This window comes from Pieris napi, chromosome 17 (assembly GCF_905475465.1).
Source record: "Pieris napi chromosome 17, ilPieNapi1.2, whole genome shotgun sequence".
Classification (NCBI taxonomy): Eukaryota; Metazoa; Arthropoda; class Insecta; order Lepidoptera; family Pieridae; genus Pieris; species Pieris napi.
In genome coordinates this window covers 5,106,912-5,132,908 of record NC_062250.1, presented here as the reverse complement: position 1 = coordinate 5,132,908, position 25,997 = coordinate 5,106,912, and the positions used below count along the sequence as shown (strand labels likewise).

Genomic DNA, 25,997 nt, shown 5'->3' with positions numbered 1-25,997 from the left:
TATAGCAACATTTGTACTGTGATGTTTTATATATAAAAACAATTATTAATCAGCTGTTAGGGCCCATTATAATTTTGTCCTGGACTTTTTAGGTAATGTCAACTTTAGTATAAAAAAGTGGAAAATAAATATAGTTTAAAAAAAACTAAAAAACGCGCTTAGTATTATTGTGAAAAAGCGTGGGTTGCTCGATAGACGAAAATTATGGCACAGAGCGCCCCACGCTTTTACACAATAATACCAGTATTTTTTGTTCATTACCATTTTCAGCCTAAATTAGGAATTATTTTTCACTTTTTAGTTTGATGTGCTTTTAAAGCGTGTTTTTTAGTTTTTTAAACTATATTTATTTTCCACTTTTTAGTCCTAGCAGCAATACGTGTTGTCTCAATATAACCGTATTGCTTTGTGGACTTAAAAAAAATTCATAGTTTTTTCGAGATAAACCTATGAAATTATTATATTGTCGCTGATTCTTTATAAGTGTACAAAGTTTGATTTAAATGTGTCCGTTTAAAGTGGGTCAAAATCGAGTCCGAAGGAGTCGGTTACATACATACATACATACATACAGGTGAAGCTAATATAAAGCGTGTAAAAACAGCCCTTCTCTAGCCTATCCCCGATTAGGTTTTCGGGGGATCCATTATTTTCCATACAAAATACATGATTGGTATTTCGTAATTAAAGTTAGCAAAGATATATGTATAATTCCATACATATTTTGATTTTGGTAGACAGTCTACTTACATTACCAGCCAATCTGCAATTAAAATACACTCCTCTTATGTTACTTTGTAAAAGTAGTCGTGTTCTACTTGAAATTGCATCAATCCTTTGAAATTAAGTTTTGGGAGACAAGGACCAAATTGAAATTCATTTTTGAAAACGGAATATATTTCGACTAAAAGGAATATTTTGTAAATGCGTTCAATCCCGAAAAATTCAGTAATAAATGATATTTCGATGATATTAAGTTTTTGTGTAAATATAAGTATTACACAGTAATATAATCAAATACACATTTGGGGATATCTCCTGTGTTTACCGCATTTTTCTATGTTTTAATGTGTTTAATAATCATTTGTTAAGATAATTGCATAATATTGCAGAAGAAATAGTATATTTTAAGGTCTTCTTCCTATTCTTATATAGAATTTTTAATCTCTTATACAAGAATATTTCTTTGGAATTTACACAGTCCAAAGAAATATATATAAATAACGGGTACACAGTTAATGTGTAGTTCAGTTATGCTATATGTTCATAATTTTCTCAAAATTAATTAATTCTATTATTTTCCATAAAATATGTAAGTTTTGTATTTAAATGTTTTGTAAAAAAAATGTTCACTTACAAAAACTTTTCGTAATAAAATCAATAAAAATTATGACACATATTAGTACAGATACATGAACCCATGATACCGCTTTGGGAAGGCTTCCTCAACAGAAACGTTTTCCTAGCGAGGGCGCCAGAACCCTGAAATGAAAAAAAAAGATATGTCTTTATTGATATATTCAATGTAGAGTTTTTTTTCATTATTTAGTATTTACTATCAGGTATTACTTCTAATCAACTTGTCTCTCAACAAAGAGCTGCTCCAAATATCGGCATGTTGATCCGTCCTTTGCTATTCTATACTATTATTTCCTAGATAACGTAACGGTAGTGGACGGGTTTTGCGACTGCTGAACAGTTGCTGCATCCGAACAGGTACAGCCTTGCGATTCTGTAACTCACTTTGCTCAGAATGCCAAATCGTAAAATGACTGCTTCACAACTGATTTGAGCGCGACGCCGCTGCGAAAACCGATGTGAGAGGTCGATAAGTGAGTAACAGAATCGCAGGGCAAGCCTGGACACGGTTCACGAGATTGACGGCCAACCTGCAGCAATGAAGTGGCATCAAAAGATGAACAACTTCTAAACGTGTCCAAACCTTATAATTGTTGCTCAACTCTTGTACAGAAGTTAAAGTATAGTAAGTCTTATGTAAAATACCATACCATAATTAGATTTGTCTTGAGTCTTTATTGCTGACACCCAGTTTAATATATTACCACTTATTTAAGTTACATAATAAAACTTAATCTAATACATCATATGACTCGTTTTAGGTAATCAGCGTGTGCTGTGACACATAGGCCTCTTCCAGCTGCTTCCATTCTTTTCTGATGTTAGCTCTTTTTGTCCAAGTTGTGCCTCTTTCTTTATATCGTCTGCCCATCTCTTCCTATTTTTCTTTTTCCATCTCGCGGTTGTCATGATGTAATAATGTTTGTCCATTTCAACAGGCTATCACTCATCATGTGCCAGGTCCAGCGCAATTTCAAATTAATTTTAAGTACTTCCTTAAGGGATCAATATCTCTTCCAGGCGCAAGACACTCTTCGTTTGATCTTAAGATCTGATTGGTATTTAAATGATATTATTTTCCCAAGATATATCTACATACGTATACGAAGTGATCTACATATTCGATAGCATCACCGCCTATTTATATGATAATAATTTCCCTATTAGTCATTATTTAAATGAAAGGAACTAACTGCCCACGATACAGAGAATCCTAGTGTGTTCAGAGGAGTTATTCGGACTAATACCTGCAGCTGAGTTTCATCATCGGACGTCAAGGCAGAATACAATATTCCATCCGTATCACCTTCGTCCGTCGTTCCACAACTGAGCGTTTCTTAAGGCAATTTCTGCCGCGCACCACCACTATGTCGAACCAGCTGTCCACTGAAGTATTTTCGAAACAATTCGACTTAGGGTCCTTTAGCGTACCAATTCTTAAAAGGCCGGCAGCGCGCTTGCGAACCTTCTCGCAGTGCGAGTGTCCATGGGCGGCAGTATCACTTAACACCAGATGAGCCAGTTTGCCTCCTGTAACATAAAAAAGCCTAGTGTGGGTAGCACATTTTAATTATGTGTAATAAAGTTTTTGTCACTTTCTTTTAGTTGATATGATATTAAAATTACCAACGCATGGACTTTTCGAGCATGTAATAAAAAGGAGTCTTCATAACTGCGATTATCCACTGAGATTAATTACAAAACTCAAATACCATCAAACATACAAAAACAAAGTTTTAACTATATAATCGCTTCGAACATTAATACCCTTATCCTCTTTTTATTAGACTTGATAACGACTTGTCTTACACTAAAGCAATTTCAAAACGACACCCGAATAACACGCCAATAATCGTTAGTAGCGATTGGAAAACAAAACTGTGATTATAGGATATTATCTATCTGTTCCATCCTTGTTTTACACGTTTGTGAATGTATCTGTGTCCCTTTCACGCGGAAAGGGGAAGGACGATAGTGACATTACTTTAACGAACTTTCGATGTCGTATTGGGGAGGTTCTGAGATGAGTATTATAATATTAATTGGAATATATGTGTCGTTGGAAAGACGTCTATGGTCAAACTATGTATAGCCAGTATAGGTGTTAAGACGCGGTTATTCATCTATCCCCGTACTCTGTAACTTTCTACAGCTATACGTTAACGTTTTTGTATGCAAGTTCGATGTAGTTCTCTCAATATCCGTAGCCCTGATGTCGGGGCCTTGGGATTGATAGGGTGGACTAGCGGCTATAGCAATTAATTAAAACGTAAATAATACTTGAAAACATTGTGTTTACTTGTATATGAGTAAATATAAAACATAATGACACCGCACATCAAAAGTAAAAGAACATAAATACAAATTCAAATGCAGTGCATCATAGACAAGTATGGACAACATCACGACCTTCCAACAGGGATCGCGCGGAACAAAAGCGCGTTATTGAGTTTGAATCGCTGTCGGTATAGCTATGTGTTACAGAGCCAGTCTTGATATATGTTTTATAATAATGCTTGTACTAGATGCCCATTTCATACAATTAATACTACAATCGCGCTGTAGCATACCCAATAATTATTATATTCAAGAGTATAGACTAGACAAAAAGTTCGTTCTGTGAATTTTTCACTCTAGAATGGTTGGAATGCCATCGCTTATTGGAAATATGGCCCGTTGCATAATATATTTTTTTAATATTTTGACTTGTATTACAATAAGGTTAATAATAAAACATGAGCTATGTACGTACCTTTTATATGTATGTGTATGTTTATAATTAAGCGCAAAAGTGGAAAAAAAAATACCTTTTTTAACAAAGTGTAAAACAAAATAAAAAAGAATTAAATCCTCAATAACAACTGAAGAAAACTTCAAATATAATGTACATCTTGTTAATTGATACAAACAAAATCCTGAAGGGGAATCAAAATTAGACTTTTATGTTTCCAGGAAAGTAATAGTATTAATAATGACGTCATTTCCGTCGGTATCTCGAGTCGCGGATTCCCGACAGAACAATGTAGTCGCAACTCGCTTATCTCCGACTTTGTTTATTGTCTGAACTTGCCTCAATGGCCGTTTTGTTACAGATTTCCAACTCAGTTTAGATGAACAAGTTGGTCTTCTTTTGTGGTACCTTTTATACGATACGATATTTTTTTATCCGCAAATGGAATCAAAATCGGATCTTTTAACACCTGCGAACACTGTACTCTATTTTAATTCACTGTATAGTGATATTGTATCAATAGAAAAATTGGCAAAAATGAAAAAACGCTTTATGTATAGTTAGTTAATTTTTAATTAGTGTTAATTAAAAATTTGGATTACACATATGATGCAGAAATATTTACTAAAATGTTACCCATTAAGAATAGGTACTTATTTTAACGTGAAAACTATAATTTTGAGGGTAGTTGAAAAAAATAGCGAAGGAAGATTATATGAGATTGTTCTGTGTTGTGAATTTTATGGTTTATTTGCCTTAGTTTTGTTTAATTATTGATTTAGGGTTTGTTTTTGAAGCCTCCTTTGAATTGTTTCTTTTCCCTTCTTGAAACGCCCTCATAGTTCTCCATACATATAATAATTATATAATAACGCAGTGGCGCTGCAACCTTAGACGGGTCTTGAACTCAGATTGCATCCGTTTCTTCGAGCCTTTTTATTTTGTAGACTTATAGATCAGCTGTGTCCGACACATTTAATCGATTTTTGGATTTAAGACATGTCGGTTTCCTAACGATATTTGTCTTTACCGCAGGAGCAACCGTTAATTGGAAAAAAATCCATTGCCGTGCCGTGATTCGAACCTACGACATCAGGGTTGAGATACGGCTTAAGCCACTAGACTAGCACTGTTATCATACATATAGTAAAAGAAATAATACTTTTGTTAGATGAAAATTATCAATTAAATTTTGGTAATAATTTTACACCTCGTTTAAGTTAATGCTTATTTTTTAAAGTTCAATGTTTTATTATGTTGCAAAATAAGTTCCTTTATAAATGGTATGTATATATTCTGTTTAATTTTATTGAAATAAAAATCTAATATATAAAATTCTCGTGTCACAGTTTTCGTTGCCATACTCCTCCGAAACGGCTTGACCGATTTTGATGAAATTTTGTGTGCATATTGGGTATGTCTGAAAATCGGACAACATCTATTTTTCATCCCCCTAAATGTAGGTAGTCCACCCCTAAATTTTTTTATTTATTTTTTAGATATTTTTTTTGTTTTTATTTTTTTATGATACAGCATTAAAAAATACATACAACCCCTAATTTTCACCCCTTTACTATCAACCCCTATTTTTTATTATAAATGATAAACATGGCAAAACGACGTTTGCCGGATTAGCTAGTATAATATATAAAAAAGTAGTTTGTATTGCAAACAAATTAGTGTAAGTAAAATTTAAGTTAGTCTTAAGTGGTTGTGAATACAACACGCGTAGAAAGTAAAATCGTAGCATTTAAACTCGAAAGGGTTATTTGTTCATCCGTGACGAATCCACTGCCTGTAGCTAACTAATTGGTATGAAATAAACCGCTCCCATGAGATCTATCACCCCTGCATTTGTTTGAGTCCAAGTCGTTCGTGTAAAGCGCTTTCAAAATTAAATTGATGCAATTCCGTTCAACCCTTGTACACATTTAACTGAAAAATATATTTTTATTCTGAAGGGTTGAATTCACAAGTCGTTATAAGAAAAATGCCACATTTACGAAATGCCTTTAACAATGTTTCGAGACTTTTTGTAAGACTTCCCTTTTATTAGCTCGCCTTTTGTGTTAATATTAATTTACCTTGGGAGAAAATAAATTCACTTTTTATGGATTTTAAAATAACAATGACACCGCGAATAAAGGGACCGAAATATATTCTTTGAACTTCGAAGGGTTTCTATAGAAAATGATAAAAATTATAATGTTTACGACATATTTAAACTTGTTATGTTCTAAGTAAATTCCATAAATGAAAAAAAACACATTTTTTTACCTATAGCTTACGTTATATTGTTTCAGAACAATAGGTGTTCCAACCCCAAACCATTATTATAGTGCCAAGAAACGAATCATAGCTTTAATATCCCTTAATCATAATGAATCAATTCCAAACTATTAGAAATTGTGTAAACCTAATAAAGTTATAACCACGCCCGCCCATAACTTATTGGACAACTGTTTGCCCATGGCGCGGAGCAATATGTTCCACAAACAGCCGTCAGGTAAGTTATGGAGACCCTTGTGTGCAGTTTTGCTTATTAACGAGACCAACATGGCGGACGCTTGATAAGATTTCGGTTTGTCTTGCCAGGCATTCGTGCCTTGAGGCGGTATTCGAGTATTTCGAGTTGAGGCCACTCAAAGCGCTGAGATTACTTAGCTTATATTATAATGAACTGAGTTAATAACAATTTATAGTTGATACAACTAAGTATGACTAAGTTTCAGTTATGCTTCATGACGAAAAACATGTTCTTATACTCTATAAAAAACTAATTTGTATTGTAGCTATATAGACGTTGGTCCCGTAATGAGCGACATACCTGTGTTGTAGATGACCAGATACTCTTCCGTGGTTAATATAACATTCAATATTAACCGTTCTAATGGTTTTATAAAAACAACATTTAAAATTAAAACTAAACTTTTATACATTTATGATTTACGTATTGTATTTGTTTCGAACATCCGTGTTTTGCTTGGTTGACTGATCAAGTTTATTGTCTACCCACATTTTTGGTGCTGTTCTGTTTTGTTATTTCATATGTTATGTACCTACCTACATCATACATTCTAATTTTTAATCTTAGTTTTAAATATGTGTTTCTCAGTAAGTGAGTTTTGTATGCAATTCTTATGAGAAATAAAGTTATTCTTAAACCTAAACCTAACTAAGGAAACCCAATAAATCAAGTTATGGTATTATTATGAATATATCCCGAACTAGAATTTGTTGCATTTTGCCATGACTTATATTTGACCTATATGTGAACTGTGGAAATATTTTTAAATTTGGAATTTTGTCTATCCATAGCGAATTCCAAGTTTCGTAGCCCTTCCGTAGCATGAGGCTACGAATCGCACGACTGCTTCGGATAACTACTAACCGATGTGTGCTCACGAATTATAAACTATTTCCTACACCTGCATAGTTCCGTTAGTAAATACCTTGGTGTAGTTGCTTTGAACGGTTTGTGACTCGTATACTACAGTAATTTGCAATTGAATTGTTAAAAATATGTATACAATAAACAAATTAAAATTCCTTCTAGAATTTTCTTAGGATTATTCCAATTATGTTTTATGTTGTTGATGGGTTAAAAGGTTCGGTCTTTCTATGGGCGAGGCTAGTTCCAGTTTTCAAAGCAATCATGGTCGATAATCTAGAAACACTCTTTAGCACGGTATATTAATAATACACTGAAGTTCCATTTCTAAAACAGGTAGAATTTTTTAACATCAAATGAAATAATATAACTTTCTAAGTGATTTGAAAAGGTCATTATTTTTCATTTATTTAATTTATTACAGAAATACATACATTATCCTTACAGACTATGCCAATACGATAATGTCGAGAAACATTAAATAAAGTATAATCAATATATAAGTATATACGTAGTCAGTTTAAAAATATTATTTTGTATTATTTATAAATTCTTGTCTTCTATCCAAACATTTAAGTATGTAAATCCTCTTAGCAACTTTAAGACGTACCAAGTTATCAGTGGAAAGTTGGAAATTTGTTAATGCCGAGGGCTTTAAACAATATATGTATGAGCTTAAGCCTACGGCTAAATTGCCTCAAAGTCTCGAATACTAAATACAAACAAGCTACAGACTTGTGGAATATTATGTAGCTATATTTCTTAAATAGTTGTTTCGGATAAGTGAATATTTAATTTTTTGTCTAGCTATTCAAAGGGCTGGCAAATACGTTGTCAGTATCTTCGGAACCTTGCCTAAAGGGACTCCTTTTAATAATATATTTTAGTTATTATATGTTAAGGTTAGGAAATAGGTATTTATTTCAATGTATTATGTATTAATTAGTTATATATTATCAGAAATGTCATCAAGAAATAATTTCTCCATCTAAAATTACTATAAATATAAATTGATATATCATTTTTTGTCGTATGTTGATGGTAACAATATTTAACGACGTTGAATGTATAGGACTGAACACAGACTTTTTCAGAGTTATATCTGATAGGATAGTTAAACTTATTAAGGGTCTATTTCACAATGTATGGATAAAGTACCAAATAGCTATGCAACACATAAATTATTTGAAAGATAAATTGTGCTATTTGACATTCATCGGACATAACTTATGATGGACTTTATGTGACGAATAGCGCTATCTGACAGTCGTGAAACGCAACAATAGTGTTTATCCTACCAATAAGTCATAAATAGCTTATTTGGAACTTATGTAGAACTTATCCGTACATTGTGATACAGACCCTTAGAATTTAAATATGTTATAAACAAAATTAACAAGTCGTTAGCCCTAAATAGAGAGTACGGCTCATAGATACCAAATATAAAGTTAACTTGTGTCAAATTTTGAACTAATCAGTGACGCAGCTTTGACTCACAGTCAAAACTTAGACGGTACGAATGAATAACGTGGCATTTGTTTTGTTATATTACATTTCTTATTACAATAAATTATTATAATTAATTATTTCGTAATTATAGTATTATTATTAAAATTTAGGTTGTACAAAGCTTATCTATACGCAGTTGAAAACAAATATCCCAAGGAATAACCCTTAACAATCCGGGTAGCAATTAATTTAATACCCTCATAACGTTGATCCAGAATTAAATTTTAGGACCTTGGCACGCGAGATATCACGTTGAGGAGGAAACGAATGCGCTCATTTCTCATTTTAACCGAAGCAAAACTTAATAACCCTACTGGAAACGCAATAATTAGGAGCGTTCATTGCGAGATTCGGGAGAGAAATAAATGAGGATCATTACGAGTCGCGTTAAGATATTTCATTCGCTTGAAACAAGACGTTAGCGGGGAGCATTCGCGCGGCATTCTGCGTTGTTCCCACGCAATTTAACAAAGAACAATAATATGAAGTTTTGTTTCTAGATAAGATTGTTTATACTTGGTAATCATGGTTTTGTATTTAGGAAATATCGTGTGATGTTATTATTTTAGTATTAACATATCGAAAATTAGTATTTTTTTAAATTCAATTATTATTAACTCCCTTTTTTTTCTATACTTTACTTGTAACTGCGAAGTCCCGGGATCCAGATATATGTTTTACGTAATCTGTTAATAGCAATAAATTATATAAATAATATTAAATGGTTTAATATCTATCATCTACAAATGAAAACACTCGCTTATTCTGTCAACGATTATAAACTATCTAAAACTGGAGTTATAAGAAATAAAATGGCCTTGGAACGTACTTCATGCTTCAGGTTTACATCATACTTCTTTATAGCCCAATCATTAAGAGAAAATACCAATAAAGTCGAATGTAATACAGACAATATTTGGCCATAACTAAAGGTTTATAAATGCTATTAAAGAATTGCATTGAAGCATAAAATGGACAAGTCTGTTAGAATTTTCTTTGAACACACCTGATAAATTACCAGAGCTCAGAAACAATGCGCACGTTTTTGTTGAATCCTCAATGTTTTTGTGTAACAAGACTAATGTGTATTGCGAGAACCCTCACATCGCTATTACAAAGATTTACAGAATAAATACTTCATGTATACAGTAAGAATAGGTACGTCTTTGTAATGAATTAATAGAGGCATTATTAGTCAAGAAAATATGTAAGCGTGTAAAATTGTATGCCATTATTAATAATGCCATTCGCATTATTAACAAAACTGCTTAAATAGGATTTAATATTTTTAGTCACAAACTACAAACTATACAATTATCTTATTAGGTATAACCACCAATGCGATGGTTGTGAATCTTAACAATCATTGTAATTATTATAAAAAAATTAAATGTAACAGTGAGACATATGCTTTAATTATGCATAATTTCCATAGAACATACAATGTCGATTGTGTGAATTCATTCTGGGAACATATAATTGATATTTCTTGAGACGGTACGCGTTATTAAAAATGTTATAGAGATTCAATTAAAGGGAATTAATTTATAGATTTAATAAAACAACAACTTTCAACCTGTCTTATGATTGATTCGATTTTTATTGACATTGCTACTATAGTAAATTACTTGTATAGTAAGTTACTATAGTGAATTTAAAAAAGTTGACTGCCCTCAAAAATTGTGTCAGAAATCTTATCTACTTAAAAAGATCAATGATACAGATGCAGAAATATTTATAATAGCCCAAGCGACAACTTCAAATAACTGGTAATATGTTTAATTTTCCGAACAGTGGAAATAAAAAAGGATTGAATGTAAAAATGCACAAAAGCTTGTTGACAAGGGGACGCGATTGCGGGAGTACCAACTCGCGCAGAAGGGACCTGTTTGCCTCGCAAATACCAACCCAACTATTGACAGAGCCTATTTCACTTTTATTCATATTAGGGCTGTTTCAAATGTCGCTAGAAGCTGCGGTTTTCGCTTGGGGCAGATTTTTTGTGCGTTAGGGTAAGTTGTAATTGAACCAAGGAATAAACACCAACATTAAGATAAAAATGACGTTAAATATAGTCATTGTGCGGAGACTAAAATATACCAGCCTTGCGATTCTGTAACTCACTTTTTGAACTCTCACAGCGGTTTACAAAGCAGTCATTTTACGATTTGGCATTCTAATAAACAATAAACTACAAGCTCCCTCCTTATCAGAATGCCAAATCGTAAAATGACTGCTTTACGACTGATTTGAGCGCGACCGCCGCTGTGTAAACCGCTGTGAGAGTTCGAAAAGTGAGTTACAGAATCTCAAGGCAGTAGAAAAGTTTTATTTTATGCATACTTTAACATACTGTCAAGACTGAGGAGGAAGGATGGTATACTGTCCCTGTAACCTAAAGGGAGGAATCCTTGATCAGTCTATCCACTTAGTCGAAAGGCCCTAGTGGCTAAGGTTGAGAAGTTGTATTGTTAGATAAAAAAATATTAAACAAAAATGTTATAATACACTCTTAAACCAGATTTGAAAGTTCAGAACGTAACAATATCGCTGCCCATGGACAGCCATTTTAGTGGGTGCATTGCCTATCTTTGCGGGAGGAGTATATTAAACAATTGAAAATCGTATCTCTCAGGGAAGACCCCCACCGGGATTCATTCCACAGTTCGCAAAAGAAAAGTCTAGTGAAGTGAAACGTGGAAGATTTGGTGGATAATTAAGTGCTATAAAGATTAGAGGAGAGTCTGTAATTCGAGCTGCATAGATTCTTGGCCTACCCGCCGTGACTTCATTTTATTCGTATAATGAAATATTATTTTCACAGCATATATTGTTTATATCGATATAAACCTGCCTCTACACTAGTACACTTGAAAATCACGATTCGCGGATCATACAGATCGCATTTCGTTCGTTGTACGTGAGATTTTTTCACAAAAGACTGACACGTCAAACGAAACAAATAAAATGGAATTTCACTAGATTTTTTTTATTGTTCAGGTTCAGTCAGCCATTTCTGAAAATTATACTTATTAGCAACATATTACTACAGACTATCAAAAAGTCTGTTAATCTGTAGATTTATTAATATTGACAAATAAAATAAACCATATTAACGGTTTTTGACTAATTTGACTTTGATGTTATTAAATTATAATGAAAATGGCAGCTGATGCCAGCGCCATTACTCCGACATAATATATTATAGAATTATTTGAACCTAGAAACGCATTTTAACAAAACAGCTTTAGGCGTTTATTATTACGTTTATTAAGGCGCAGGTGGCAGGTTGGTTTATTGGCAAAAGTCCGACCATTTTTCTCAGCAGAACAGCTTCCTATTCTTGATCAAGCTTAAGTCCGTTCGTGTGTGGAGTACGGCAGTTATCTCTGGGCCGGCGCTGCCAAATATCATCTGAGTGCCTTGGATGCTATTTAGTGGCTGGCTAAGCGTTTGACAATTCATTCTCAACTCTCAAGTCTTGACTTGCCATTCAGTTTCCTGACTACTGATTGAGACTGACTGAGAATTCTCCATGGAAATACACATCCTGATTCCGTCATCCGCTTTCAAACTACGCTCATCTAGAAGCACGCTAGAGTTTCACTCCGTTCATTGTTGACATCCACAGATGCCGCACTGCACTCTTTGGTTCATCGTTTCTTGTAAAAACAGCAAAGGAGTGGAACCTTCCATTTCCCTAGACGGTTTAATATGGTTTCATTAAGGCGGCGGATAATTAGGCATCGTCTGTCCAGTGCTGTATAAAAAAAAACACAGTAATAAATTAATTCCATTTGTAGTTTTTATATTTACAAGAAGTCTTTAATTTAAACAAAAAACACATGAAAATTGTATGCCTGTTTATTTTCTAAAAAAAATCATTCCAAAGAATTGCCAATCCCATGACAGGATGTCACGTTTTATACACATATAAAATGTAGATTTTGTATGTCGTTTTGTAAGTTGTACGTTGTGCGTGAAAATGCCTTCCTAAACTAAATTATTCAAAATAGGAAACGTGGTGTAAATAACAGCAAATACTTAATAAAGTTCGTACTAACAGAGCCGTTAGAACGTAAATATATAAATATGAATTTATACAAATTACACTTTTGGAGAATGTATTTTTTTTAAAATATATTTTAATTAATGTTTATTAAAATATCATAATATAATATTTTTAATTAATATTCTGATTTATCAATAGTGTTTTGTTATTGAGAGCTGGGAACTCTGACCTTTTACTTAAAAGGGTCTCTAAACATTGTAACACGAATAAACGCATTTTTATTTTTGTGTCTATAAATTCTTATACATTTATTTAAGTGCCTATTTGTTAGTAAAGATTTATTTAAAAAAACCGAAACTTGGCCAGTTTCCTATGGTGTCTTTGAAAACTAATAGACCTTAAAAAGATTTGTAGACTTGTGAAGTGAGCACCATGTATCTACATAATAATTTAGTTATCTGCTACATTGTTTTTATAATACCAAGCGCCTATTTTATTTAAGTACAGTAGTTTTTTTATTCTATTTACAGTCTTCACATATTTTTTTAAATAATTATCAAATCAAATACAAAATGGTTCTTGCCCGTTCTTTTCCATATGAAACTACCTTTGGGAAGGGGCATTTACAGATTTTTTAAATAGTGTAACTCGTAATTTTTGACTTTCAAAGAGCCTTTTTAATAGGCCTAATTGAAATAAAGGATTTGACTTGACTAAAGTTCTTTTTAACCTTTTTTGACCTATTAAGATGATTTATATTTATGAAACCTTAAGGGAGAAGACAAGACACACTTCAAGAGACTGACAGCCAACCTCCAGTAATGGAGAGGCACTAAAAGAAGAGAAGAGAGAATATATATAAGTTGTTTTAAAATAGCATACATTAATATCAACTCTCTCATAGTGTACAATATAAACAAGTGACAAAGTGCGGCGTAAACAGCATTATCAACGGGGTTGTAACATTTTATTGGGCGCAATCCGAGTCAGTAGACCCCGAACACGCCGAGATAGCACTCCTGCCAACAATTAAACTGAACAGATAATGCTGCGAGATTTTCCTTCATTTTCACCCGAATTTTCTTATCTTACTATATTTTACATTGGAATTTGAATTGTGTTTAATTATTTTAATATATTCTTTTATATTCTTACTTTTTATAAATATTTCTGCAAGGTTTTTTATATTTCAAAACCTCAAACGTAAGAGTAAATTTAATTTTCTATATAACGGGGGCAAACGGGCACAAGGCTCACCTGATGTTAAGTGATACCAGGACACACTTTGCCAGAAGGCTCGCCAGTGCGTTGCCGTACTTTTAAGAATTTGTACATTTAATTAACCACAAGGTTTATACAAATACAACTTAATTAAAAAACTTCTTATATGAAATACGTCCTTAATTATAATGACAAAAATAATAATTAATAATGAAAGAAAAATGAACGGCTCAAATATAAGAGTCTTTCCTCCATCTTCGATTTTGTTCCCTTTGGAGTAGAGACTCTTAAGCCGTGGGTTTCAAGAGCACAGGCGCTAATTAAAGAGTTAAATTAGCGCCTGGTACATAGTACCGGTGATCCCAGAGCTGGTGCTTTCCTCGCTCAACGAATAAGTATCGTAATACAGGAGGGAAATGCTGCCAGCGTTAAAGGAACACTGCCAAAGGACCAAACGTTTTAAATTTGTTTTATTCTTTTTTAATTATTTTTATTATTACTATGTAGTATAAGAAAACTGTAAATACTATATATTTGTTTGTTATGTTTAGTTCCATGAATAAAATGAAAATATTGAAAGAAATACAGTATTTGCAGGTTATATTTTGCGGCTAGTGTTGCAATTACACAAATTGGTCTAATTACAGCCTTCGTCGCAAGTGGACATTTCGAACTGACCGGAAATTATAGTTATTGCCGCTGGTAAACACTCGGAACATAATTTAGGATTGACTTGTATTGTTAGATTTTTTCCTTTGAATATACTTACCTTTACTATGTATAGAAAAAGTACAGTACCATTTTACTGATAATATGATTTCAAAATTTTACCGTAGCTAAAAAGAATGATGCTACTTGACCAATTACAATTTATATGTTATATATCTTAAATCAGCTCTAACCATGATGAAGGAAATAGGTGTTTCATATTAAAAAATACTCAGTATACGTTGCAAAATTTAATTATAGTTAAGATTATTTATTAGTTACATTAATTTATCACTTAATTTAATAACTCTTTGATATAATATATAAGTTTACCTATATACAATCAAGCTTTCTACCCTAATGAATCTTTCCGTCGAAATACGCGCTGAAATCATTTATACAGAAAAGATAATCGCCAACAAAGAGACGCATTAAATCAATTACCTTCAATAAATTCGGATAAAAGCGGCAATTTGTATGAGCGAGGACTAATAACGCTAATTTTAAGTGAGCATTGTCCGTGTAATAAAATTTTATCAAACCCAGACTGGGTGGCGATTTACCCTTTGATTGTGGTATTAAATGAATTATTTTGATTTTAAGTGTTTGCTATATACATAGCTAAGGTGCTTTTGTGTGCGTGTGTGTATGTGAGAATGTGTTTTGTTATATAATAAGGCTAGAGCGTAAAGAATAGTAATTTATGTGGCTTAAAATTATACTACGCTGTCCCCATAATAATCTTTATGAAACTTGTTTCTTGCCAATGATGTTTACGTTAGCAATGTTATTGTAATGATCACTTATTTCAAGTAACTTAAAACAAACTTCATTTATAGAAACCAATAATTTAACCCAATTTATAATTTAAACAACTCAAAAAGGTAATTTTTGAGCATTCGACTATTTAGTCTAACTAAATTATTCGCATCTTGGCCAACGGCCACCCTATGATGAGAGGATATCGATCACCGCTCTAATTGAAAAGTGTACTATTATAATACCGTTAGGTAAGACTCTGTACAGCTTTTCAGTCAATGTACTGTGAAATGTGTATTTAAATTTATTTGTAATAAATTTCAGAAGAGATATCTATAGTATATGTAGTGTATGTATTAGCAAGCTGTATTAGATAACTACGTAAATATATGACAGGACGAGACCTAAGAACCTAACAACCCTAGGTACTAAGTACGGGATGTTGGTACCAAGAGACCCTAACCGCTAACGTAACAGACAGAGTTTAAGGTGGTGGGATCTCAAACTTATTGGGTAGGCTTACCACGATATTTAAGTACTAGAAGGAGGCTTCGCCACTTTGTGAGGAAGCGGGAAATGAATAAGACAGAGCAATATTCAAATCGTTATGAAACAACATCTTAAATACTACTTACACACATACATAATGGTACTCTTATGAGCGGTCGGTGTACATCTTTAGTTATTAAAATTTGGAAGAGCAATGTGAGCCCTGAACAGACTCTATACTTAGCGTTCTAAAATATTTTATTGACAAGTCGAGTCGAGACATATTAATCGATCGTACTTTTTTTTTTTTTTAATTGTATGCCCAAAACCAACTGCATCATTAAACCCATATTTTAACTCACTTTGTCCAACAACTCAGCTTTTAATTAACAAGTGTTCTCGAGCGGGAAATCTTTTAAGTCCATGTTTTCCTACGGGTTTTCCTAATGAGTGATTTTCACAGTAATTTCCCAAGCCACGTGATCACCCCAGTGAAATGACACGAATTTCCAATAGAATAACTTTCACGAGAGAGTGGGCCGACTTGAAGTTGAGTGGAAAATGAATTAATTTTTTCATTACAGATTGAACTGCGATTAAGCATTTATAGACCAACCACGATGTATCCACTTGAATCTCTAAAGATACATAAAAAATTGTTAGTAAAGTATCATTATTAGCAAGATTAAATTGTTATTACTCGAAAATTTTCACTTACAAATGCGGCTTTATGTTGTAATTTAGTGTTTTTTTAATCAATTTAGTTTTATCTGTTCTAGTTCAGATTACGATAGAATCTTCTTTATAAAAAATCAATACCTAAGAATAAAAATAGCATTATCTCTTCTCAGCACAGCGTAAACATATTTTGACAGACATAGGCCAAACAGTGCAATTCGTCAGTCTAGATTTATTATTTATAAGTGTAAAAAAATATGATAAAGGAATTAATTAATACGAAATACCGATATAAATATGAAATACCGAAAATGGTATTTGTTTTTTTTAATAATCACAGATTGATTAATTATAGATAGTATTCATATCTCATCTAGAGTTTCTAAATTTCTTTGGAAATGGTCACGTGACCTTTCGTGAACTAATGTTTCCCTATTGCAAAAGCAACTTTGACTAGATCAATTGTACTACGGAATTAGTATCTTATAACCTTTATACGCACGCGAAGTCAGGACATATCGCTTGTAGTTTTATAAAAATGTGGTTGAAAGGTTGCGTTTAATAAAATTCCACTCTAGTAGACGGCTCACTAGGTGACTTTGATATTTTCGACAGAATTAATTAAAAAATTATAGAGCTTTACCACCCTGCAGCTATTGTTCAGCTTCACAAAGCATTTACAGCGCGGAAAAAGATAAATATTCGAGACTCAGGTAATTAATTGCGAATGCTTTTTTATTGAGTTATTGTTTGTATTCAAAAGCACATATGGAAGTGCATTTTAGTTTAAACAGATTGTTTAAACGAATAACGTTGTTTTATTAAAATACTGTTCGTAAAATGGCGGACTTTTTTACGGCCGGTTTTAATAACGACCGGAAATTGTTTATTTATTCATTAAGAATCAAGTCTCTCTAGGTTACAAATGAAATATTAAGACAGAACTGTTAGAATTCCCTTTTGAAAAAAAATATTGCTACAACCTCTTGGTCTTGGCCTTAGATTTCTGTATGTTTCTTTGATATTTTTTGGGAAGTAGGTGATCAGCCTGTTCTGTGCACGACACAAGCTCTTCACCTCTTTGTTCTAAGGCGTGCCGGTTTCCTCTCAATGTTTTCCTTCACCGTACGATCGAAAAGAAATGGTGCACGGCCGGGCCTTGAACCTAAGGGATGACAGTCGCATGGTCTAGCTACTAGGCCAACATTACTCGGTGTCGTATAGGGCTCGTTCGTAAAACGAGTTTTTATATATAATCAAGCCCTGGCCGATTACAATTACTTTTTTTTACGAAATGGCTTCACATATAACTTTAAAAACTTAATACAATTCGAATTTTAAATTTTTAACAACTTACCGTAATTCATTATCGACCATATTCATAATAAGAATAACATAATTTGTTTTAATCCTACATTAGTCTGTATACGTTTGGTATTTACGGGGGATGATTTTTCCACGAGAAAGGATCCCAGAGGATGGATCTGGTAATTATGATTGAGCACAAAATGGATAAAAATAAGGTGCGGTATTGTTTCAGAGATAATTAGGGTTTGTGGTCCCGACGGGTAGCCGCGAACTGCAAGTCACACGACTTAACGGTTATTCCGTGTTTCTACCGTCACATTTTATTAATATATTTCTTTCATATTTTTCTTTATATTAATAAATGGAAAAGCAAATATTTAAATTTATTTCTATCCTTTAATAAACTAAGACAGGACAAATGCGGTTCACACTTCTGCAGTTAACTAGAATTAAAAAAAGATACTTTTATGATGTTTCATTATTATAAGTTTTAGGATGCTGACTTTTCATATATCCTCTATTTCATAGATAAATTGTAAGAAAATAGTGTAAGAGTGAGAAAGAAGAAGAAAAAATAATGTACATTCATTATGGAAAAAACCTAATTATATCGGAGTTTCTTGTTATTTTCTTTCAAATCAGACTTTATAGAATTAATTTTAAAATAATAATGAGATTTAATTGTTAAGGACTTGCAATAAGACGTTAAATTTAACCCTAAATTGACATAAATATTTTGACATCCCCAGTCTCCACCGCTTTAATAACATGCAAGGAACGTCGATTATGAATATTAATATGGCGGCGGCAGGTTAGCGGTTTGACGCTAATTCGCACTGACAAACCATGTCTTCGTTAACTGTGCTTAAGTTTATATAGTCTTGAGTAGAAAATTAAAAATATTTTCCGTACACTTTTATTCTTGCAATACCATAATGATTTATCTAGATCAGAATCGTTCTCGATCTTTCGTAGATTTTTGTTCACTGACCTACAAGGTTATTGATAAGTTTTGTATTCTTATAGTGCGGGATTATTGTTGGAGAGTAATATCCGGATGATTTTGGATAAAAAAAATGTCTTATAATTATTATCATTTTAGACTAGAACTAAAACTGTGTAACATATTCTGTGACAGCTGACACATCCCGTCAATTTTTGAACGCTGTCAAAAGAAGGCGTCCCTTTTTTGAATTTGGAATAACCCAGTCTAAAGCTAACTTCTAAAACTGCTAATTCGAATTGAGTTAAATCCTCCCGCTTCGATCTTCATTGCTTCGAAGATAAACCCATAATTAAGAGCCTTCTCGATCGATTAACTTAAGCCAAGTTTAAATAGACATTAACTTTAAGAGAAAGGTTTACTCCGCCGTGAAATGGCATTAGGTTTTCGCGCATTTTATGCGAGTACAGGCGAGAGACGAGTCGCTAAGAAAGGGGGATTTAATGGAAGATTGACTTAATTGGTATCATCGTAAATTAGGAGACGTATTCTTGATTGACAGTTTTAAAGATTTTCGTAGCGTTTTATGTTAAAAGTTTATTGTTTTAGGGAAACGTGTCTCATATCTGATTGTTTTTACCTCTGTTTGAATACTAGGAATTATCAAGTCTAATATAACCGTTGATAAAATCTATTTCTGTATGAGATATTTCACATAATATTATTTTAAGGGTTCGATGCCTCAAAGAAATTATGCCAATTATAATTTCATTAAACTTACTTAGGTTAGTAACCTTATTTCTTAGTGTCTGAAATTTTTAATGCAATCTGTGTTTTTTACCAAGTTTTCTGTGAGCAGCATGTATGGAGTAAATCTATACTATAAATATTTTACCCTCAAGGAACTAGCACATTTTCAACGCCACGATAAAGTTGGAATCTACTTCTACGGCGTTCAATTTGATATAAGATCTACCTGATGCTAGCCCAAAAAGGTAAGACCGTAGAATTTGCTAGTTTTGCTATTATTATTTTTTCTATGTAATTGTAGAATGAAGCTAATATCAAAAATGTTTAAGCGGTAAAATAAATAAAAAATGAGTTATTGAAACTTGTTACGCCCGCTATAAAATTAATATAATCTATTTGCCACAGACTAGCTATTATATAGTGACGTGACATTCCGTATCCTGTTGTTATGAATTGCCCTCAACGTAAATGTTTAGGAAATGTCAGTTTGACCTTATACTAACTACCCCTGAATTATTTGACAAGCTTGTTTGATCTTTATGAGGTGCCCTTTGCGATGATACCTGTCAATTTGTCATGGAAATACTTGGCTTATTTATAGGCTATGAATAATAAATAATAATTGGATGGTTCAAGGTTTAGATTTATTGCTTTTGTGCCGAAATGTGAAAGTATAGAAGGGACAGGGATGGCGTATACGCTAAATAATTAAGTAATAAAAAATAATAGCTATAACCCTATATGGGTTTTAGCCTCAGAGAACATCTGTTTCTTTGATAATTTTTATTTCATAGACAAGTAGGTGATCAGCTTTCTGTCTGACACATGTCGATTTTTTTTATTTGGAGCACATAAGCATAATACAAAATAAATCCAAATGCCAATTAAAAGGTGTACTGTAACAGACCAAACAATAATATAGACCCACAGAATGCGTGTAATAACTAATGCATGTATGACGTATGTTATGGCTTGATTCAGTAACATTTAATGTCTCATATTGTTTTAAGGATATCTCTTTTTAAAAGAGTTGTGAGGGGAATTGAATATGTCTAGTGTTGAAAAAAGCCGTTGTAAAAGTCGTTTGATTTGAGACATGCCATCTTCGCATTAGGTACTAGCGAGTGTTAGATAAATTATTTTATCTTATATACTATGTATTATCACCTTAATAAATTGATAACCATGACAGAAGACCCAAAAATGTATCTCTCCCGAAATCCCTTTGGGGTAACGGATATTCGAAACACAAGTTTCGCGTAATTACAATTTCAACACTATGAATCCAAAATGAAAAATTCCTTCGAGCCGGATTTGAACCAGCGACCTATGGATGACTTCACTTTCACTACAGTCCACCGCTCTACCAACTGAGCTATCGAAGGCGTACGTGTATGTGCGAATTTTATGTATATTACGGACCTTGTTACGTATGAGGTGAAAGGTGCTCTACTTATCGTGTTGTTGCCTAACGTGAAACATTGCATATGTTATACATTTATATTGCAGACCAAAATTAAATGATTGCTATCGTGGCTTAGTGGTGGTAAACGGAGAGCTATTAGCTTCAATTTCTAGCGATACAAAAATTGTTTAGGTTAGTACAGACAACACATAATACAAAGCATGATCATATCTATTCCTCCTGTCTTAAGAGGTAAAATTTACTGACGGAACGCTTTATTACATAGCAGTATTTAACGCAAATACATAGTAAAATATATATTACATAGATACATAGTCTATAATTATTAATAAAGTATTCTGTAGTTACGAGTCTGACTTTTATCCAATTCGAAAAGCATCGTACATAAATATCAAAGTACTAGAATTATAAATAATATTTTGTGTGGTTTTCTCTAAAAGATTCCTGCAAGAGAAGGCCTAGCTAAATAATACATTCTCTGATTTGTGGGTAGCTACAAAAAGTTCCTTCGAGCCGGATTTGAACCAGCGACCTATGGATACCAATTAACACTCTACAGTCCACCGCTCTACCAACTGAGCTATCGAAGGTATATTATAACAAACAAATGTACTCATATCAACTCAACACCAATACGTAACACAAAGTGAAAGGACCGAAATTATTATTGTTTGTTAATATCGCCATCTATAGAGTGTCACAGCAAAACTAATCCATGTTAATGCTTTTAACATCTCTCAAAGTACAGCTTTATGATTTGTGGGTAGTTACAAAAAGTTCCTTCGAGCCGGATTTGAACCAGCGACCTATGGATACCAATTGAAACTCTACAGTCCACCGCTCTACCAACTGAGCTATCGAAGGTATATTATAACAAACAAATGTACTCATATCAACTCAACACCAATACGTAATACAAAGTGAAAGGACCGAAATTATTCTTGTTTGTTAATAACGCCATCTATGGATTGTGACAGCAAAACTAATTCATGTATCTGAAATCTCTTTAAAAGTAGATTGGATAAGTTTCTCCAAATCTCATAATACACGCGCATCAGCTTATTAAAAGCTGCCAGTGTGTTAAGTAAATAATAATAATAATAATAATGTAAATGCTTTTAACATCTCTCAAAGTACAGCTTTATGATTTGTGGGTAGTTACAAAAAGTTCCTTCGAGCCGGATTTGAACCAGCGACCTATGGATACCAATTGAAACTCTACAGTCCACCGCTCTACCAACTGAGCTATCGAAGGTATATGAGTTTGTATGAATTCACTGGAATTTAACAACGCGACACAAATACGTAAGTGAAAGGTCCCAAATTACATTTGCTTGTTAACAGCGCCATCTATTGGGTCCAATAGCTAATTTTATATTTTTTGTTAAATTTAGTTAATTGTCCATAAATAAATATAAAAAACCACGATTCTGTTATTGATTATTAGCTTGATTATTTATTAATTACAATAATTTCTTTTGAATTCTGTGACTAGGTTGTGTACACAATATTACACTAGAATTATATGTGTATTAATTTTGTAGTGATGAGAATGTTTGCACGATCCCATAGGGCGCCCAATGTAAACTTCTAGGTTACATTGAACATTACCATTAAATTAATAATAATTTCTGTTATTTTTCTACATTAAAAATGCGTAATGCACCGTCAAACTGTATCAGTGCCTACGAGGTTTTATTTAATCTTAGGGTACTAGATTCGCACTGTGTTGCTTTGAATTGTAAACAGAGTACACTCACCTATTAATAAAAAATGGATTGCAGAAAATCTTTTGGCTTGAGTTTTGTAACCTAACATTAGTTCAGTTGCATAATAGTTGGTTAATAATTAGAAGCGTAAACAAAATGTAAGCAATCATCGCACACTTGAAGCCAAAATGAGCCCTTTAGTTTTTACCACACTCATAAATTAAAATTTAACAATCTCGTTCCCGGTAATGTTCAAACACATAAGTGTCTCTTAGATTTAGGAACTCTTCAATAAGATCAGTTAGTTTTTTGTTAATCCAGCGTCCCAACACCCCTAATTTTAATTAAGTCATGTATTAAACGTTTAAAGCCAATTGACAGCCAGCTTCAAACAAAGTGTTTCATTTAACATATGTTCGAACATATCTACAACCACCACCACCGACCTTACGAACGCGTAACTCTTGTGTCGCTTTTTGTAATGATTTGCAAACAATAAAAAAAATATAGGCAATGCAATGCGTGGTCCTATCGTAACACGCGGAATTAAGAACGAAGTACAAAGTAAGCAGCGTGTTCTTAATAAAATTTAGTAATATAATATAGAATTAAAGAAAATTAAGAAATAACTTATCGTCTTATATATAAATGTAAAACAAAAATAGGTATATAGACAAGACCTTTCCGCTCAATATACCTTACTTATACTTGTGACTTTTTTCGAATATTTTTGCAAAAATTCCTTCGAGCCGGATTTGAACCAGCGACCTATGGATGACTAACTTTCACTTCTACAGTCCACCGCTCTACCAACTGAGCTATCGAAGGTATATCTGTGTTTTTTAATAAACAAGTGTTAAGTCGGTAACAGCCTTGACACGTCACGCGTTACGATTTAGATTGCAACTGATACATAATATACAGGTTTTGGTAGGAATTTTAAATGTTCTCATAGTAATGACGTAAAGAAACGCTAATCTGTTGTTTTCTTAAGGATTATTGTACACATTTCACATCGTATTACTTATACTAGTACGTATTAAGAGAAACTGCATTAATAGACTCTACAAAAAGCGAAAGTGAACGTCATCAATATATCGTATTTAAATATACACTAAATAAATGCGATATTCTCTCTGAAGCTTACCCCAAAGAGTCGCAATATATATGCAAGGAAAACATATTTTCCTATACTAACTCTTTTTATATTTTATTTTTCTTCTTTGCCGTCTGATCGACGATGTTTAATTTGTCACTTGACATAATAGATGTAAGATGTATTAATTTTTTATTTTTTTTATTTTATAAAACCTAGAATATAGGCTTTAAATGTTGTTTCTTTTGTATTCACAGAGAAACGCAGTTGCGCCTTATTTATTCCCAGTACTCGTATAAGCGATTGATACTATTATATATATTTTAATTAATAATATGTGTCGTAATGTCAATGTCAACCATAGAATTTTCTAAAATCCTCAGAAAGTTCAACCCCAAAGTCTAGAAACCCGAATTTTTTAAGATAAAACTTATCTGGAATCTGGGCTCATATTCAAATTTTGTTGTTGTTGCATTACTCAAATATCGTATTTAAGTACAGCTATCGGTTTAATGAACCATACTTTAAAGCTCTATTTCTCTCTTCTATGACACGCTAAGAAGAAAGACTAGGACCACGAATTTTATCCTCCGAATGAAGGAAATAATCGCGTCCCAGCCTTATATAGCGTTAACTATAGAGTTACCATAGATATTCAACTAGCACACGCGTGAAACAAAAGATAGTGTTAAATATATTCAGTATTCATACTATTTAATATGCAAACCTAAATTCGAGTACAGACATGTAATCTACAAGATTACGATTGAGTGGATTTTACTGCGTCTTGCACCCCGGTGCATCATAACCCCGAATATTCTTACATTTACATATTAATTGGAAACCCGCATGAAGTAAGCTGCTTAGCACTCGTACTTGGAATTGGAGATCCGGAATCCGGTACTATATTCAGATGTTGGTTATTCTTGTAACATAAAGGAAAGTTTTACTAAGAAAGTTATAGTAATGGTTTTTATAAATTATTCTTTTTCCAGTTTGGTTTGGTTATTGCTTTTTATTGTGACGTTTATGTGTCCATCTAATTCCTGAATTTAAAAAAATATCAACTTATGTTTTTGTTTTATTTTTATACTCTCATGTTGATTGGTTACCGCTTTTGAGCGAAAGCAACGCGAACTCACAACGTGATTTATATGCAATTTAACAATACCGTGTTTCTTATCGATAAAAGTATGTTATCGAAAAATATTCGTGTAATCTTTTGACCTCATGTTTTGTATTATACTGATTTATTTTTAAACGCATTTTTGTTTAAAACAATAAATAGTAATTAGGCCGATTCTTATTTAAAGTTTAGTACTCAATCATACATAAGCCATGATACGTAAAAGTTTACGTATTAACAAATGAACATTAAATAATACAGTATTGAACCAAGCTTTGAAGTCACCAAGATCTCTTAACACGTCAATCCTCATTCAAAATGTTTGAGGCATAAATGGTGTCTTTTGTGCTGGCAGACACAATGTAGTGAATACAGGCGTCAGAGAACTTCTGCGACAGTTGCTGAACAATAATAGCAGTGGGAACGAAACTATTTAGCAAAGTTTACTCCGTCAACAGAGGGCGCCACCTCAGCCGAATAATTCATTTAGTGGCAGTTAACTCGCGATGTACGTCTCGTCGCTTCAAGACGCACGTCTGCTTGTCAATTAATTCTGTTGGATTTTTCACTTATAAGTTTCGGTCTTATTATGTATTTAGGAGATATTTCCCGCGTGCTTATTTCTCGACTTTGTTCTCTCGTTGGCTTTGCACATAATATGATAATCATTTAGTAATTTAGGACTAATTATACAATTAATATACACGTAATAATTACGAGTAGTTTTATTGTTATGCTTGCAGCTCCTTAGTATCTTGAAAAATAATTGGTGAAGACATTCA

The 25,997-nt window shown here is 32.8% G+C and overlaps 5 non-coding genes across 5 annotated transcripts; all 5 read right to left on the bottom strand.

Moving 5' to 3' along the window:
• Positions 1–21,157: 21,157 nt before the first annotated feature.
• Trnay-gua lies at positions 21,158–21,243 on the bottom strand. Its single transcript is given in 2 exon segments — positions 21,158–21,193; positions 21,207–21,243. It is a non-coding gene; the product is annotated as a tRNA-Tyr (tRNA).
• Positions 21,244–21,788: 545 nt separating this feature from the next.
• Positions 21,789–21,874, bottom strand: Trnay-gua. The gene is given in 2 exon segments: positions 21,789–21,824; positions 21,838–21,874. It is a non-coding gene; the product is annotated as a tRNA-Tyr (tRNA).
• Positions 21,875–22,062: 188 nt separating this feature from the next.
• On the bottom strand, positions 22,063–22,148 carry Trnay-gua. The gene is given in 2 exon segments: positions 22,063–22,098; positions 22,112–22,148. It is a non-coding gene; the product is annotated as a tRNA-Tyr (tRNA).
• A 305-nt stretch (positions 22,149–22,453) lies between these two features.
• On the bottom strand, positions 22,454–22,539 carry Trnay-gua. Its single transcript is given in 2 exon segments — positions 22,454–22,489; positions 22,503–22,539. It is a non-coding gene; the product is annotated as a tRNA-Tyr (tRNA).
• A 1,194-nt stretch (positions 22,540–23,733) lies between these two features.
• Positions 23,734–23,821, bottom strand: Trnay-gua. The gene is given in 2 exon segments: positions 23,734–23,769; positions 23,785–23,821. It is a non-coding gene; the product is annotated as a tRNA-Tyr (tRNA).
• Positions 23,822–25,997: the final 2,176 nt, after the last annotated feature.